Genomic DNA, 17,875 nt, shown 5'->3' with positions numbered 1-17,875 from the left:
GGCCAGGGAGTAGAAAAAGGGTCCCCTGTGACTGCTCCCTTACAGGCTTGGTTTGGCTTTGGCTTTGCTGACCCATCCCTTGGTCCATCCCCTGGGATAAGAAGTCCAACTCTGACTTCAATGGCCCGGATTACCCCTTGACTCAGAATCATCAAGTTTTGCTGTGGTGACAGGAAGCGGCTTAGTGAGGAGATGGCTGTGTTTGCGACTATCTGAAATACCTGTTCTCTAAAAAAGAAAAAATATACATCTTCTGAACCATAAATGCTGCTGGTGAGGGCTCACAGATGGCATATGTCCCCCAGATAAGTTAGCCAGGCTTATAATGGACTCCTCAAGCATTACCAGAGGCCACCTGGGAAGGCAGTGCACCTCCCTGGGACTGAAACCACGTTTTACCCTTTGAGCAGCTCAGTAACCAGCTCAACTCAGAGGGAGCTGGTTTCCCTGCCCAGAGGAGCTAGCCCCCAGTGCTAGGATCACCAGAGCTCCCAGGTGCTCCTCTCTCACCAAATATGCTGCTGAATTCCAGGCAGAACCTCCCGAGGAGGGAGCAAAACCTCATGGGCTGGGGACCAAGGACCCTCTGGCCTGTTGCGGAGACTGACTTTCGCGGCATGAAAGCCAGAAACCGACTGGAGGCCTCCCACCTCATCTTCACTGCACCCTTCCCACAACACCTTCCAGGCCCAGGTAGGGGCCAGCTGCTCGCCCCACAGGCCTCTGCCAGGTGCCTGGCATCTTTTGTCAGTCTGCATCCTCACTGCCCCACCCTTGTTCACATCTGCCCTGTGACCCAGCTGGACTGTGGCAAAGAGCACCTACTGGCCCTCCTCCCTCCAACCTCATGCCTCCTGGCGCCACCTCGACACCTGGGTGAGGGGGACATTTAGCTCTCGCCAGGCCATTCCCCTCCTCAGAAATCTCCCCCACATTCGCACTGCCCAGCGGAGGGACAGACCAGTGGGCTCAGGCCAGACAGTATGCAGAGAGGTTTTGTTTGACCTACACAGTGTTTGTGAAATTTTTGAAGGGGAATTTTAAAATCAGGAATTGCATATTAAAATTCAGGTTTCTGGCTTGTCTCGAGTACCAGGAGGGCTGGCAAAGGTCTGGTATGTCTCCCTGGAGCCATCAGCTGGAACTGATTTGTAGGAGGTGGGTCACAGCAGCTGCCCACCCCACTAGCCTCACCTGTTCACCCACATCATGGCCGTTGTAGACACTGGAGTGTGAGACCCCACCCAAGCATTTAAGTCCAGATTCTTTGGGTTCTTTCCCTTAATCCTTTCCTAAGTCTTCCTCATAACCTCATCTCTCACCATAGACAGAGTGAGCACATGATGTATCTTTCAAACTGGAACAATTCTGCAAGTAAAAAAGGGACACCAGGAATCATTAACAGCTGTTCATTGATCCACAAGAGTCACAAAGTGGGACTTTTTCTGGGCAACCTGGGCATATGGTCTCCCAAACTACTGTCCTCATCTTGGGCATCACACACTCCAAACTCCAACCAAGCCACATCTCTCATGCTTCTTTAATGTAGACTACATTGACAGGTCAGTGCCTTTGCCCCTGCCAAAGTTCCTCCCCTCTGGGAGCTTGTATTTGACTGCGCATGTCACCCTTGCTCATTAGCTTATATACTTCTCAGTGACAGGAATTGTGTGTGGAAGGTCTGGTGCTCTGAACACAACAGATGATCAAGAATATTTGCCACATTAAATTGTAAAGGCCTCTCTGTGCCTTACCCTCCTTCTCTGCCACAGGAGGGTCATACCCACCCTTCTTCCCTTCCAGCATAGCTCTGAGACTTCATGAGAAGCAAAGGGATGGTGCTTTGTAAAGTTAAAACTATTTTAGCACTGTAGAGTTCTAAAAACAGTAGCTCCTGAGCAATGCAAACCGCGGTCAGCACATCCAGTGTCACCTCCTTTTAAATGATAGACATTAGCATTCCCTGTTAACAGAGGAAGAAACTGAGGCTCAGAGAAATTGATTAGCTGGTGAAGGAGAGCCAGGCTCAGTCCAGGTGTCTGGCTCTGGATTCTGAATGTTTCTGCCACACCATGCTGAAAATTAACTGGATTCCAGTGTGACCCAGTTTCTCCTCTTAGGAACGAGAAAGACTAAAAGTGTGTCTGAGGGAAATCTAACTTTAGCATCCTCCTGGGAAGTACCTTAGCAGAGACTGTTTCCATGCTAAATGGCAGTGGAGGCCATAAACAGTGACTGGCATGGAAAGGCCAAGATGTCTGGGTCCCTGGGCATAAACCTGTCTCCTCCCACCCCCACCCTGCCTCCAGCATCCCCATGGACATTGCCCCCTTGCCCCTCTGGGCAGTAGGGACCTTCAGAGGCTGCAGCAGGCCTGGTCTAGGGCTATGACAGGTGATTAATCTCGCTGAAGAGGAGGGTCATATCTGTGGACCACACACAGGTCTGGAGACTCCCTTCAGCACAAGGAAGGAGGAGGGAGGGGAGAGTGACAGAAGCAGTACAGTGTTCTCAATTCACCTACTGAGACTGTGAGTACCTTTCACCTGCGGCTGCTTCCCAGGCCTGAAGTCAGTGCCTGGCTCTCTGTGGGGCCTCTGGTCATTGCCACGAAAAAGCACAAATTGGGTTAAAAAGTCATGCTACCATGATTCCAGAACTCCCATTCTGTGCGGCTGTGCTTCCCATGTCAATGAACAGCCAACTTCCTGTAAATGTCTGCTGGTTTCTATGATTACTTGGGGAAAATGTCATGTTTGCCACTGTGCTATTAGTGTAGCACACAGGCTAAGATGCAAACAACTCCACACCAACATAAATATTTTTAATGGCGCCGTTCCAACTCTCTGGTGCATGTGCTTCCAGATGATCACGCAGGAGAAAATCAAAAGGAAGGGTCTTCTGTTATATAAAATGTAGTCATACGGAGGCTGCATCTGAAGACAGTTCCAGTCTGCTGTGAAATCCAGTTTGATCCTGCATTTGAAGCCATGTTTATTCTCTCTTGCTTGAGACTTGATCACAATGTGATTTGACTGTAAAACAAAATGCTGGATATTTAAGCAGTTTTCACAGGAACCCTTGGCAAATGTATCACAGGAACTGAAAAAGGGAAGAATCAGGCTGACCTTTGGGTAAGTCAATATACTTCCTGGGTCCTAGGTACTCCTGTTTATAAAATAGGGATAAGATATCAACTGACCAAAGTGAGGATGACTTTCTTGTACTTCCTTCAAGCTCTGAAATACAGATGCGTTGAAGGTTTGTGATTTCATGCCAAAGTAACCTGCAAATAAATGTCAGGATTAGCCAGGTGGGATGGCTCATGCTTGTAATCCCAGCACTGGAGGCCAAGGTTGGGGGGTCACTTGAGGTCAGGAGTTCGAGCCCAGCCTGGCCAACATAGTGAAACTCTGTCTCTACTAAAAATACAAAACTTAGCCGGGTGTGGTAGTGCACACCTGTAATCCCAGCTACTTGGGAGGCTAAAGCAGGAGAATCTTTTAAACCTGGGAGGTGGAGGTTGCAATGAGCTGAGATCGCACACTGCACTCCAGCCTGGGCAACAGAGTGAGACTCTGTCTCAATAAATAAATAAATAAATAAATGCCAGAATGCTCTATAGTTTCTGCTGACTCTAGGAGAGGTGATCAGGCCTGTCCTAACATTTGTAGGGCCCCAGGCAAGATTACAAATGGAGGTCCACGTGTTACAGGTCACATTTAGAAGTTATAAATCAAGCTAATAAACTATTAAATAAAATATGTTTTGTCATTCTTTTTTTTTTTTGACAAAACAGGCCTTCAAAATGACCTGCAAGGCCAGGATGGACTTTAGAATTCTTGACTTCTTAGGGTTCCACACCACAGCATTGTAGTTGGAAGAGCCTGCCCCAGCCTCTCCCCTTTTCTCCCACTCCTCTCTCCATCTCATTATCTCCATCTCAAGGAGCCCTACACACATGCTTGTGAGCAATGCAGCATGCATGTCCATGCTCTGTACATGCATACACACACATGCACACACATAAAACCAACAACAGTTCCAGGAATGTGTACACCAGCAGCATAATCCATCCTCCAGAGGACGGACCTGGGAAAGAAACCTGATAATGGACTTGGGGCTGTTTGAGCTGGAAATTCCAGGGTCCTGTGTATCCTTAGAGTGGTTGAGAAGAGGAAGCACTTCCGATGGTTCCACGCCCTCTAGAGAACTGTACATCCATGGGAGGCCAGAGTGGGGCCAGGATAAAGACCCCTCCTTGACTGGGACTAAAGACAGCTCTAGAGGTAGTGCAAATGGCATGCAATTGGCAATGGGCTAGTCTCCCCAATATATAAAAAACTCCTTCCAATCAGTGAGAGAAAGTGATAGGGACTCCTCCATAGAAAGTGAAGAGACTTCATTTAAAAGAATATGAATGGTGACCAGGTGCGGTGGTTCATACCTGTAATCCTAGCACTTTGGGAGGCCAAGGCAGGTGGATCACTTGAGTTCAGGAGTTCAAGACCAGCCTGGCCAACATGGTGAAATCCCATCTCTACTAAAATTCCAAAAAACTAGCTGGGTACAGTGGTGCATGCCTATAATCCCAGCTACTCTGGAGGCTGAGGCAGGAGAATCACTTGAACCCAGGAAGCGGAGGTTGTGGTGAGCCGAGATCACACCTGGGCTTGCACTCCAGCCTTGGCTACAGAGCAAGACTTCATTTCAAAAAATAAAAAAGAATATGAATGGCCCCTAAAAATAAGAAGGCCAAAAGTTTGGTAGCACATTTTGTTGGCAAGAGTGTGAGCAGTAGACATTCTCATCCCACTGCTGGTGGGAGTGAAGGTAGTATGAAATCTTGGACGGACACGTTGGAAACTGCTAGAAAACTTACAAACACTCCTTGGCCCAGGAATTCCACATCTACTTATGGAAGCTTTAGAAACTCTTCAACAAGAAAGAATATTAATTGCAGTATGTCTTGGGATGGAAAATATTAGAAGCAACCTAAAAGCGTGCCAGTGTGGAACTGGTTAACTCAGCAATGCCCTCCGTGCAATAGAATGGCACGAGGCAGATCTATATGAGCCCATAGCTGGAGTGCTCTCCAATATGCATTGCTAAGTGTTGAAAGAAAAGTGCCCAGGACAGTGGTGGTGTGCTGAGATTGTGTGAAAAGGAAGAACTCAAATACATATATGTTCATTATGCAAAAGCTCTCTGGAAGGACACATAGAGACTATTAACAGAGGCTGCATCCAAGGAGGGGATCTGTCTGGCTGAGAGCTGTGAGCTGGAGACTTACTCTTTACTGTATCGCTTCTGTGCCTTTTGAATTTGTACTGTGTGTATGTTTTACTTGTTCCAAAATATTCAAGTAATAAAAAATGAAACACTTAGCTCAACACCATATCTGTTCCTTGTTTTCCTCTTTTCTTCTTCTTTCTTTTTGTTTTTTAGAGGAATGCAGTGGTATAACCATGGCTCACCTCCCTGGGCTCAAGCAATCCTCCCACCTGAGCCTCCTGAGTAGCTAGAATAACAGGCACACACCACCACACCCAGCTAATTTTTTTTTATTAGAGACAGGTTCTCTCTATGTTGCCCAGGCTGGTCTCAAACTCCTTGGGCTCAAGTGATCCTCCCGTCTTGGCCTCCCAAAGTGCTGAAATTACAGGCATAGGCTTTTTCAATAGTAGTTACCTTTTCTACCTTATACCATCATTGTTTATATACTATTTTTTCATCTTCATCTATATTTTACAGTTTGTGAGGGCAGAATTCATGCCAAATAAAATCTAACATTTTTGAGCATCTATTATAGGCCAAGCCCTGTTATCAATTCTTTATATGCATCATCTCATTTATTTCTCTATAATGACCTCTGATGGTAGGGACTGTTACTATCTTCATTTTACCACCAGGACATTAAAAAAAAAACTTTCCTGCAGCCACCTAGCTATGTGCTGCAGACGCTGTCTGATTCCAAGACTGTTTGATCCCACTTCTGGCTGACTTCAAGTTTGTTTTAACCATTGTACACAGCAGCTTCTGCTTCCTCTGATATACACACAGAGTACCTGAAATCAGAAATGCATAAATGAATGGGTGTGTGAGTGCGTAAATGAATGATGTACCTGCCACATCCACAGTTAACCTGCGTGTTGTGCTTCTAGGTCATAGCATGCTTTTCCTACATTTAGGGAGGACCTCCTTATCAATTACCACAGGTTTCCATTCCCTGCTACTGCCTGGAGGGAAATGTGGAGACGGAATTTACCAACTAGGGAAGATGAAGGGGCAGGTGGCTTCACATCAGAAAGAATATCTTTTAAGCAAAGATGCTGGGGCTTAGACACAAGCCTGAGGGCCTATTCTGTCACTGCAGCATGAAGCATGGTTCACATCTCAAAGTTCTGAAATGTCCGAGCACAGATTGTACAGTCCCTGGTCACACAGAGCCCAAGGGTCCCTTCCAACAGCAGGGCAGCCTGTACATGCTCATCCTGCAGTCTGAGGGCCAAACAACTGTGAGTCCCATGTGGGATAGCCCTGTTTGAGCATAGAAACAAAGGTTTCTGGTCCCCTCTACCAAAAAAAAAAAAAATTGCTGATGTGTTCATGTACCTGTTTGTTTTCCATATTCCAAACAAAGCCCACTGTGAGCTTTCATAAGATAATTTGAACCAAGCCCCATGATCTTTACATACAATTCTGTCTCTTCATCTTGCAAGATTTATATGGGGTTTAAATAATAAATTGCATGGATGCTGTAGAATTTATAGTGCTCCAAGTAGGTCATTAAATAAATCACTGTATAATTTATATAAATGAACCTAAATCATGCAGTAGGAGGACTTCATTAGAAAATCAATCCTGTGAGTGGATAAACATGAGGACCGGCAGGTGCACTGTTGTTTTTGAAAAGTCCCTGCGTTTGTGACCACATGTGAAGGTGCTCTGTGCTAGAGGGCACTCACTTCTCCCAACCCCGCCCTCCCCCTGCTTGGTTGTGGGTGTTCCCAGGAAGCTGGGTTCAGGCTTGCAGTCTCCAAGAAGACCTACTTCCACCTCCAAGTTCCCGGGCTCTTCTAGCAGGGGTCCACACACCCGCAGGGACTCAGATCACCTCAAAAGCCGCCAGCCTCTTACCATTTGCATGGCAGAGCTGAGGACAAACGATAAGGCTTGGTGCATTCTAAGTAGGGAAACCCACAGGGCTCCTGCCAACTACGAGCCCAGTCTTGGCTTGAACACAGGCCAAGAAAGAAGTCCAAGCATCTTTGGCTGGCAGGAATGTTCACCTTGCCGTGGGCAGATGTCTGCCTGATGCTGCTGCCCGCCAGCTGTTTTTCTCCCAGCCTCCCATGCGAATGCATTCCAGCCTGCATCAGGAGCCCATTCTTGAGGAGGCATGAAGGACAGATCGGTCCAAGGGGCAGGTCCAATTAGGGTAGCTTAAACCCCTCAATGCCTCTCCAGGTCCATTCTGGGACAGGAGAGCCTTGGGATCTCCACCTGACAAAAAGAAGCACATTAACAGCAGCTGGGGCAGCTCTGTCAACCAGGGTGGGAGGCAGGAGGCTGAAGACTAAAGGCAGAGACATTTTAGAACAAGGGAATTTCAGGTGAGAGGAGGTCCTATATTTTTAAAACCGTTGCATGAGACAGATCATCGAGATTGAGTTAAACAAGATACAAGATTAACAAGTAGCCTATTAATAACAAGTTCTCTGGGAAACTACAGGCTCGGTGAGGCGCCCCAGAACCCTGTGGGAAGTTTGGCAACAAGGGAAGCTGAAAAAGTCATGACGGGGCAGACCATGGGTGTAACCTGTGATTTTTAGTCACTCTAAGAATATGAGCTTAAAGACTCTGATCCCCCCAACACCCGATTTCCCTAATTCCTTGATTTGTACACCCTGAAACACTGCAGGTCCAGGGCTCCAGGTGGCTCTTTGCTTTTGAGAGGGGCAGCAGCTGGGGATGTGGTCCCAGAAAGCCTGTGAGGATCACAGAACTGCCTGCCCCATAGACTGGGGACATAGCCCGGGCTCCTCTTGCCCTCTGCTCCTGTGGGTCACTATTGCCCAAACTCTCACAGGTGGCCATGTGCATTGTCTTCATTAAGACCCTTTGATGTTGATGCCTAAGAAATAAGAGAATAAAGCCCTGATAGCTGGGACAGGCTTTGAATCTCCCAGACATTGTTCAATCTCTTTCTTAGTGATCTGAGGCCAACAGCTATAGAACAAAATCTGCCACCTAAACAGCCTACCATTCACTGAAGTTCCCCACTGGATCATTGTCTTAGGTTGCTATAATCAAATTCTATAACCTGGGCAGATTACAAAGTTAATATTTATTTCTCACAGTTCCGGAGGCTGGGAAGTCCAAAATCAAGGCATGGCAGATTTGGAGTCCACTGAGGGCCCACTTCCTAGAAGACGCTTTCTCCTTGTGACCTCAGGAGCTCTCTGGGCACTAATCTCATTCATGAGGGTGGAACCTCACGGGGCATAAAGCATAGCAAGTATCGAGACCACCAAGGAGGTAGTGGCAGAGGGGACCAGCACACCTTGTGCTTCCGAGATCTCATTTACAGTCACAACTGAGATTTTTCCCATTCTGAAAAGTGAAGGAGATGGAAGAAGAGAGAGAAAAAGAAGGAAAGAGAGAAAGGAGGGAGAAAGGGAAAAGAAATCTTGTGAATCTACTGACTCTACTGGTCTCTCAAGCTACTACCCTGGTTTTTTTCTCTTGCCTTCATTGCCCAATTATTGTTATTTGTTTTTTTTTTTTTGGCTCTGTTGCCCAGGCTGGAGTGCAGTGGCACAAACATTGCTCACTACAGCCTTGACTCCCTCAAGCTGAAGCAATCCTCCTGCCTCAGCCTCCCACAGAGCTGGGACCACAGGCATGCACCACCACCATGCCTGGATTTTTTTTCTTATAGAAACTAGTTTTCCCTATATTGCCCTGGCTGATTGAACTCCTGGGCTCAAGCAGTTTTCCTACACTGGCCTCCCAAAGTGCTAGGACTACAGGCATGAGCCACCACACCTGGCTCCAATTACTGTTTGTTTGTTTGTTTGTCTGTTTTTTTTTTCTCTCTCTCTCTCTCTTTTAGATGGAGTTTCATTCTGTTGCCCAGGCTGGAGTGCAGGGGCGTGATCTCCACTTAGTGCAACCTCCACCTCCTGGGTTCAAGCATGTCTCCTACCTCAGCCTCTCAAGTAACTGAGATTACAGGTACCTGCCACCATGCCCAGATAATTTTTTGTATTTTTAGTGGAGACGGTTTCGCCAAGCTGGCCAAGCTGGTCTCGAACTCCTGACCTTGGACTATCCACCCACCTCAGCCTCCCAAAGTGCTGGGATTACAGGTGTGAGCCACTGTGCCCCCGCCAATAATGGTTTTTTTAACAAGCCCCACCTGTTGCCTTTTCTGCTCAGCCGCTACTCATTCCTGAACCCCTGGCCTCCCTGCCCACTGCTCTCTGAGAAGTCACCAGTGCCCTCCTCCTGTGTGCTTCTGTTCTGCTTTTCAGAATCCCCACTGCATTCCACACAACTGGGCCTCCACCCTGTTGAAGCCTCCTTCCCCCTGAGACTACAAAACTCTCCTGTGGCTCTGATTCACTCTTTACTTCCCAGGCCTCTTTGACTTGTTTTATCCTTTTCCTTTCGTCAACGTCAGGATCTCCTTTGGTTTCAAATGCCATGCCATGAAGATGACTCTCAGATCCACATCTCTGACTCTGAACCCACGCCTTGATGATAAGCAACCCTCTCTGTTATCATTACGTTACCCTAATTGGATGCCCCGCTACCTAAAAGTGGACTCACCGTCTTTCTCTCTGCAAATGAGCTTTCTTCCCTGGACTCATTATCAACCTGAGGAACGTCTCCATCCTCAAGTTCCTGAGGCCTTTTGAAACCTCCAGTTATTTTAACACCCCATGCAGTCCTTCATCAACAACTACCAATTATTCCTATGATGTTTCTCTCACATCCACTCCACTCCCACTGCCCTCACCCCAAAGCAGCCCTCAACATCTCATACGTGGGCAGGAGAAATACACTTTCAAAACTAGGAAGAATCCAAAGCTAGGAGTTAATCCAACCTTAACAAAAGCTCAGAGAAGGGGAAATGTGTCAAGGTGACACAGCTGTTTAGAGTGAGGACTTACAGCCAGGCTTCCCAGCTCTGTCCCTCACCTTTCGCCTCCACCACAGGTAAACTTCACAGTGGCAGCTTAACTCCTTTCACTTTTCCTTATAACCACTTGCCAAGACACTTTCTTAGGGTGTCGGCCCATCTCACCCACAAGGGTGGAACCCAGCAGTTATATTGCATCACATGGTCTTCCTTCCTGGTTAGAAGTTACTGGATGAAGGATGGTCGTTTGACTATTCAGGACAATCAGATTATTTCTCCCAATATTTGGAATTAGAGATAAGAATATTCTAATTCACTCCAAATTCGTCTCTTGAAGGTGGCCTGCCATTCACCCACCCTCTGCTCAAAGGTACAAAGAAAGGTGGGCTTGAGAGTGCTGCAGGCACATGGAGAGAAGCGGGCAGGAGTGGGAGAGAGAAGCCTAGAGGGTGGCTTTGGGGCAGCAGAAGGACTGGTGACTCTATCTGACCCATTATCTCCACCTACGTCCCTAATCCATCCGCAGATAAACATACAATCTGAGCAAAAATGGGTTTGCCATGAGAACAACTTCAAAAGTCTTCTAGCCCTAGAAGTTTGCTTTAAACTATCTCAATTTTGCTGCTGCTGCTTGAAATCAGAGTCCTCAGTAATTCACCACCCCTCCCAACCAAACCAAACATACATACACACACACACACACACACACACACACACACACACACACACTCCGTGAACCTATGCAGGGTAAAGCGTAGTTTATCTCAAGCCCCTGCGTAGTTTATCTCAAGCCCCTGTAAAACCTTCCCCAGCCAGAAGATGTAGGTGAATGTTCTTCAGTTCAACTTGCTCTCATAGCTCCCCACCCCTGCCTGCCACTCCTCCCCAAGACAAATTCACAGACGTACCATTGTTATTGCCTCAAAGATGACCTGCTCCAGCTACATCAATGGGCTCATCATCTGTTGTGTAAGTCCTGCTTCTACATCTTTCCAAATGCCTCTGCCCCTTCTGCCACACCCCTGTCCCCTCTTCTTCAGCATTCTCTTTCCCTGGGTGGCTCCAAACCCTACGTGCATTAATTTTCCTTGGAAAAGCTTTCTTACTGAAGCTCATCCAACTCCAATCAGCACCTCCAGCCTCAGCCCCAGCTTAGCTTCCCCTTCCTGTAGAGAACTGGTCCATAAAAATACACTCAGTAACATAATGTCAATTCTGTGTTCTGGCTTCTCTGGTGTGTGTCCAAACTTCCTGATGGTCAATGAGCTTTTCAGCAAGGGAGACAGGCATTCCCTCCTGACAGCATCTGGTGCAGTACTTTCCACATGATAGGCACTCAATTAATTTAACTGTCTGAGTGGTTAGAACAGGAAAGGTAATAAGCCAGCGTCCAAACTTGCTCCCAGCAGGCTTCTGACTTCCACCCTGAAAATGGCAGGCATCAGGAGCTCCAGGGCCTTCTGCTCACTTCCAAGCCCCGATTAAGACGTGGTGCTACATGAATGGTCTGAGCCCTTTGGAACTGTCTGAGCAGGGATCAGGTGCAAAACAGAGCTAAAGGCTGCAGGGCAGGATCTTGCAAAGCAAGGCGTAACCAAGTCCCTAAACTAGGACAGAGAACAGGCCTAGGATCAGCCCTAGGAGCACACCTGAGACTGGGGACCTCCAACCCAACTCCAAAACCTTCCCACAGCCTTCCTCTTCCAAAGCCAACTGGGAGCATCCATGCTTTTCTTTACTTCACACCTTACATCCCACCCATTGTTATTAACTACTTTTTACAGATAGGGGAACAAGAAAAGCCTAATGACTTAGCAGTATAATTCTTCAAAGAGTGTCTTCATTTTAGCCAAAAAAAAAAAAAAAAAAAAAAAAAACCTAACATGGACTATAGCTGCTACTATATGCCAGGTATTAAAACTCTATTAAGTAAATTACCATTAATTATTTCTATTTTACAGAAGGAAAAACTGAGGCTCAAGGAAATTAAGTATTTTGCCTAAAAATATAAGTATGCAGAAAGCCATTTAGATAGGAGGTGATAGAGCTGGGATTTGAATCCACCTATTTTTTTGTGTAGAATTTGAAGATTTTCCTATATTTTGCTGCCTCTTGCGATAAGGCAGCAAGACCCCATGCTAAGGAAAGCTTGGCCAACCTGTGCAAGGAATCTTTCCTGGCCAGCAGCAGATCAGGAAGATCAACAGGGGTAAGTGTGTCACATTAAAGGTGAAACTGAGCATGAGAGAGCGTAAGATCATACTGACCATGTGGGACCCTGTGTCCCACCTAGAGTGCTAGGGCCCACCAGGGCAGAAAAAAATGTTAATTGAGAGCAATAGGTCAGATAACAAAGCTCCAGAAATTAGCTTTGGAGGTAACCATCTGTTTCCTACAAGAGGAGAAAAATTCAGCAGATTTTGTTTTCCTTTCCCACTATCAGAGATTAATATATTTGATTTTACCATCATCATCAACTAACACTTATTAAGTTCTTGTATACTACATTCCACTTATATTATCTCATTTAAGCCTTACAACAACCCAAGGCAGGGAAATGGTGTTATCCTCCCCACCTTCAACAAATGAGGAGACTAAGGGTCGGAGTGCTACATCAACTTTATCCAAACTGCACAGCAAGCCAATGGAAGAACGAGAATAGAACCTGAAAATGTTTACATCTAAAACCCAAGCCCATAGCTGTGACCACAGCAAGGGCTGTGCTGGTCACCACCCTGAGGGGCACTCATTGCTGCCTCTGAGATCTCAATACACTCATGACATTGAAATGTGGGTGTACCATGGAGGAGCAGGATGGCAGTCCCCCCCACCACCCCACCCCCGGAAGCTATAAGAGAAAGGACTGTATGAATAGGGGTGGTCAAGAATCAGCCCTGGACAGCCTGGGGGAGCAGCGGGAGGAAGGAAGCAGTGCAGGCAGTAACCCTTAGCCTTGAGGTATCCAAAGGACCAGTGCTGTCTGAAACACAGAACTCTGAGTCCCTTTGCTTCCTCTCTGCAGCATCCTATTTTTAGCCCATGTTCCAAGAAGATTCCTCTTACACAGTCGCAATCATGTGCGACCAGAACCTTCTCAGGGGTATGGCTTTCTCAAAACCAAAATAAAGCCTCCGTTTGCTTTCCCATCCTGATGCTATATGAAACACTTCATCACCATGGTTTTTGTTGAGGGGGTTCTTTGGTAGGAAATCTGAAAACATATAAAGAAAAAGGTATGGTAGGATTTACATCTCTTTCATTCCTTAGGAAGAACTGTTATTTTGGTAAAGAAGGCTTGCAGCAGCATTGATTGCAATGGTCGGGACTTAATGGTTGTGCTAATATGGTCCTTTTTCTTTAGAAACCAAGCCTGTTAAACAGAGTGGGTGCTGATGACTGCATAGAAATTATAGGGCAAAATTTTATTCTAGGAAATTGAAATTGTAACTGATCTCCACTTTCATATTCTGTTGTATACTGACTATAATCATCATGAAAATTTCCTCAAATACCTACGGATGATTTACAATATTAAATAATTGTGCTAGTGACTTTCTTAAACCAGATTTATTTGATAAGTCACTGACTGAACCCACATGAAAAAGCAGTATGGTGCCAAGGAATGTGAGCTGGGCTGGAATCTGAGAAACTGGAGTTCAGGTCTCAGCTCAGCCACTACCTGGGGTGGTGCCTCAGAAGCTCCTCAGTCTCTGCTCCATTCTGCACCTGTCCCTAAGGTGGGAGTAATAATAGTAACCATCTCCATGGCTGATCACTGAGATCACATTGGAAGATGACCCAGCAGTAGTAGAGGGTTCCCATATGTGTTTTCTTCTTAGCAGCCAGGTTTGTTGTGACGGTGTTGAATTTCACCTGAGCCCTGTGCTCCTGGGAAGCATGGAAGGTTCAAAAGTCCCACACTGGTCCCAGTGCAGTGGGTCATGCCTGTAATTCCAGCACTTTAGAAGGCCGAGGTGGGCAGATCACTTGAGGTCAGGAGTTTGAGACCAGCCTGGCCAACATGATGAAACACTATCTCTACTAAAAATACAAAAAACTAGTTAGGCATGGTGGTACACACCTGTAATCCCAGCTACTCAGGAAGCTGAGGCAAAAGAATCGCTTGAACCCAAGAGGCAGAGGTTGCAGTGATCTGAGATCACACCATTGCACTCCAGCCTGAGCAACAAGAGACTTGCCTCAAAAAAAAAAAAAAAAAAAAAAAAAAGTTCTCCAGCCTTTTGTGTTTTAGGGAATGGCGTCCTGCAAAGAACACCCACCCCTTATAACTTACATAAGACCCATGGATGCCTCCCTTGACCATCTGTGACAAAGCCAGACATAGACTCTCCAAACTCTCATTTTTTGCCTTATAAATGATCACCTGAACCATTTCATCCCCAACCATTCAATAGAAACAATCCAAACAAAATACTTGTAAATCAAACATTGTTTCTCCCCTTCCCCCAGGTCCCTGAACTTTGGCTCGCCCTCACCCTAAGCCAGCAGACGGCTTATCCTGAGAGTAGGCAGGTCTCAGAATATAACATTCTCTGAACTGCTGTCCTCATCCTCTCATTCCACATCTTCACAATGGTTCTTTCTAGCCTTGTTTACTCCTCCCTATAAAAAGAAAAACCCGGGCTGGGTGCGGTGGCTCAAGCCTGTAATCCCAGCACTTTGGGAGGCCGAGTCAGGTGGATCACGAGGTCAAGAGATCGAGACCATCCTGGTCAACATGTGAAACTCCGTCTCTACTAAAAATATAAAAAATTAGCTGGGCATGGTGGCACGTGCCTATAGTCCCAGCTACTCAGGAGGCTGAGGCAGGAGAATTACCTGAACCCAGGAGGCGGAGGTTGCGGTGAGCCGAGATCGTGCCATTGCACTCCAGCCTGGGTAACAAGAGTGAAACTCCGTCTCAAAAAAAATAAAAAATAATAAATAAATAAAAAGAAAAACCCTTTTTGCCTAACCTTTGAGAGACCTGCAGGTACTTTAGTCCCCCTCCCTATCCACAGTTTTGCTTTCTGGAGCATCAGTTACCCAACTGTGGTCAAAGCATAGGCAAGTACAATACGCTAAGATATTTTGAGAGAGAGAAAGACCACATTCACATAACTTTTAGTACAGTATATTGATATAATTGTTCTATTTTTATTAGTTACTATTGATAATCTCTGACTGTGCTTAATTTGTAAGCTAAAATTTATCATAGATATGTATGTATAGGAAAAAGAGATAAAATATATAGGGTCTGCTACTATCCATGGTTTCACGCGCCACTGGGGGTCATGGAACATGTCCCTCTTGGAGAAGCAGGAATGACTCTATTATGGTCAGAGCATTCTCCCTATTGCAATAATCCCTTCCTATCCCACTCCTTGAAAAAATATCCTTCCAATAAAATCTATTCTAAGTCCAGATTTGTTTTTGATTTGACAATGGCCATGGATGACTCTGAGGAGCTCTTAGACTCAACAACTGTCTTCTGAAACTGATCCCCACTCCTGGAAGGAGCCATGAGGCAAGCATCTGAGAGCAGGTAATATGGCCACACTTTAGTAAAGACATTTGTCAGGGCACTGCCACCTCCAGATGCTGCCGTGGCTCCCATGGATGAATAATAATTATCCTTTATTTCACCTTTCTATTTGCATCTTTGAAGTCTTGGCATCAAATTCAAAGTCCTGGATGGGAGTGTGTGTTTGGCCCGGCTCAAGTCCCAAGCTTGCATCCTGAGGTCAGGAGCCAGGACACAGAGAACCTCCCCAAGCTGGTTTTTGAGGACAGAGGCGGGGCCCTGCATCCCAGCAATATTACACACAATGGGAAAGACAGCTTGATGTCAGGGCACCTGAGGAAAACCAACAAATGTCTGCTTTCTGTCTAGATCCTAGGTTTTTGTTTGGTTGGTTTTTTGTTTTTTGTTTTTGTTTTTGTTTTTTGCAGGGGCAAGGGGGTGATTGTTGCTGTTAAAAAAGACTCCAAAGCTTTCTCTCTCTGTCAATAATGTTGGTATAAAGCCCATGAATGATGTGTGGCTATGGGCTTCACAGAGCGGTATACAGTTTCACAGATAATGCATCTCTCAAACTCCCATCCTCAAGTTGCCCCCTGCCCACACCTTTGGCTTTGATTAATCAGCCCAGATGCTGAGGCAAGAAGGGTTCTTCTTGCTGCCCTCCACCGTCTCCAGTTCCTGAAACTCTCCCCCAACCCTGAGCCACTTACTGCCGAAGAGGATCCTGGGTCCCACGTGACAGGCTGAAGTGAAGGCTTCAGCTTTAACCTGCTACCTGATTCTGCTGGGGCCTCTGCCAAATGCCTGTGGGGAGCTGCAATAAATTGTCATGCAACATGCCAATGTAACAGCTGGTGACCAGCCATTAGGGTAATCCACTGAGCATGGGAATTTCAAAAACCTCTCAGCACACGCTGAAAATGAGAGTTATTGCAAAACCAGGTGTTACAGTCTAATTGCACGAAGTGGTTTGAAATGTTAATCTGCTCCCGCAAACTGCATTTTGCATGTGAGGAGTGTGGAAGAAAGACTCCCAGCCAAGGCTTAATAGAGGAGAGCAAATACTTTGTTCCCTCATTTATTTACTCCTCTGAGGTTGTTTCCAAGCCTTTGAGTAATAGAATCAAAGAGAAATGTGGCTGGAATTGACCTTGAGGGCATCAGCTCTGTGCCCTGCAGTAATGCACAGCAGTCAAACTGTGCCAACCTGGTCCTTGGCAAAGCGAGACTATTCTTCCTAGAAACCTGCCCCAATCTGCCTCTCAGATGACATGCCTCCCATTCATCCAGGGGCTGCCATTTTTGCAGTATGAGCCCAATGGACCTGTTGTGGGAAGCAGTCAAACCTGGCCATTAAGAGAAGTCCAGAAGCAGACACAACTGGCTTTAACTTCTTTCCCTGTCCTTGCTGGCTGTGTGACTTGGGGCAAGTTTCTTCACCTCTCTGAGTTTCTCAAAGCCTTCATTTCCTCCTCTTTTGATACAAGGATAATGTCATCTACCTCAAAACTGAGGTTAGGATTAGCTCAGGTTATGTATGTAAAGGACTTAGCAAATTCTGTGGTCATGGTAAGGATACAGTAAAATAGCTATTATTATTAATTCATTGGATTAGCTAACTTTATTCATTTTCAGAAATCAAAGGATCTTGTTCATGGCTACATATTTAAAGACAGCACAACCTTCCCACTAATCGATGCCCTCATCCTTTTCTCTCCAGGCTCTGTTACTGATGCTTAGGGCTTGCTGTCACTCAGCCTTTGCTGCTCCCTCAAGTTGATCTGCCATGGGTTTGCAACCCCATTCTTTACTCCCACCTTCATAATCTGCTCTATCCTGTTTATTTGGCTGTGGAATGTTCTTTCTGCCCTCTCCATCCTCCCAGACCTACGCACCTTCAAAGCCCAGCTCAAATCCTGCCTTTCCCACAAAACTTCTTCTGGCTGCCCCATCTTGTTCATTCAACAGCACACGCTGACTGAGCACTTGGCACTAGGCTAGGCCTGTGCCTCCCTGAGTTTGGTGTGGGATGTGGACGGGACACACTCTGTTCGGCCCCGCTGAGCACTCCTTTCCCTGAACCACAGTGGTGAGTTGCAGTTTATTCCTACCCATGCTCATCTGATCTGCACATTATTCTTGCCTTTTGTTTGCTTAATTTTTTGCAGAAATGATGCAGGGCAATGCTGTGGAAGAGAGGA

The 17,875-nt window shown here is 46.3% G+C and overlaps 1 long non-coding RNA gene across 1 annotated transcript in view; it reads right to left on the bottom strand.

The window, feature by feature from the left end:
- Positions 1–2,375: 2,375 nt before the first annotated feature.
- The window catches only part of LOC141584832 (uncharacterized), a 54,446-nt gene continuing 38,946 nt past the window's right edge, over positions 2,376–17,875 (bottom strand). The window contains exon 4 of the long non-coding RNA XR_012518037.1: positions 2,376–3,035. This is a non-coding gene — a long non-coding RNA (uncharacterized LOC141584832). The remainder of the gene's footprint in view (positions 3,036–17,875) is intronic.

The sequence above is a fragment of the Saimiri boliviensis genome, chromosome 6 (assembly GCF_048565385.1).
Source record: "Saimiri boliviensis isolate mSaiBol1 chromosome 6, mSaiBol1.pri, whole genome shotgun sequence".
In the NCBI taxonomy this organism is placed as follows: domain Eukaryota; kingdom Metazoa; phylum Chordata; class Mammalia; order Primates; family Cebidae; genus Saimiri; species Saimiri boliviensis.
This window is presented reverse-complemented; position numbering and strand designations above follow the sequence as displayed.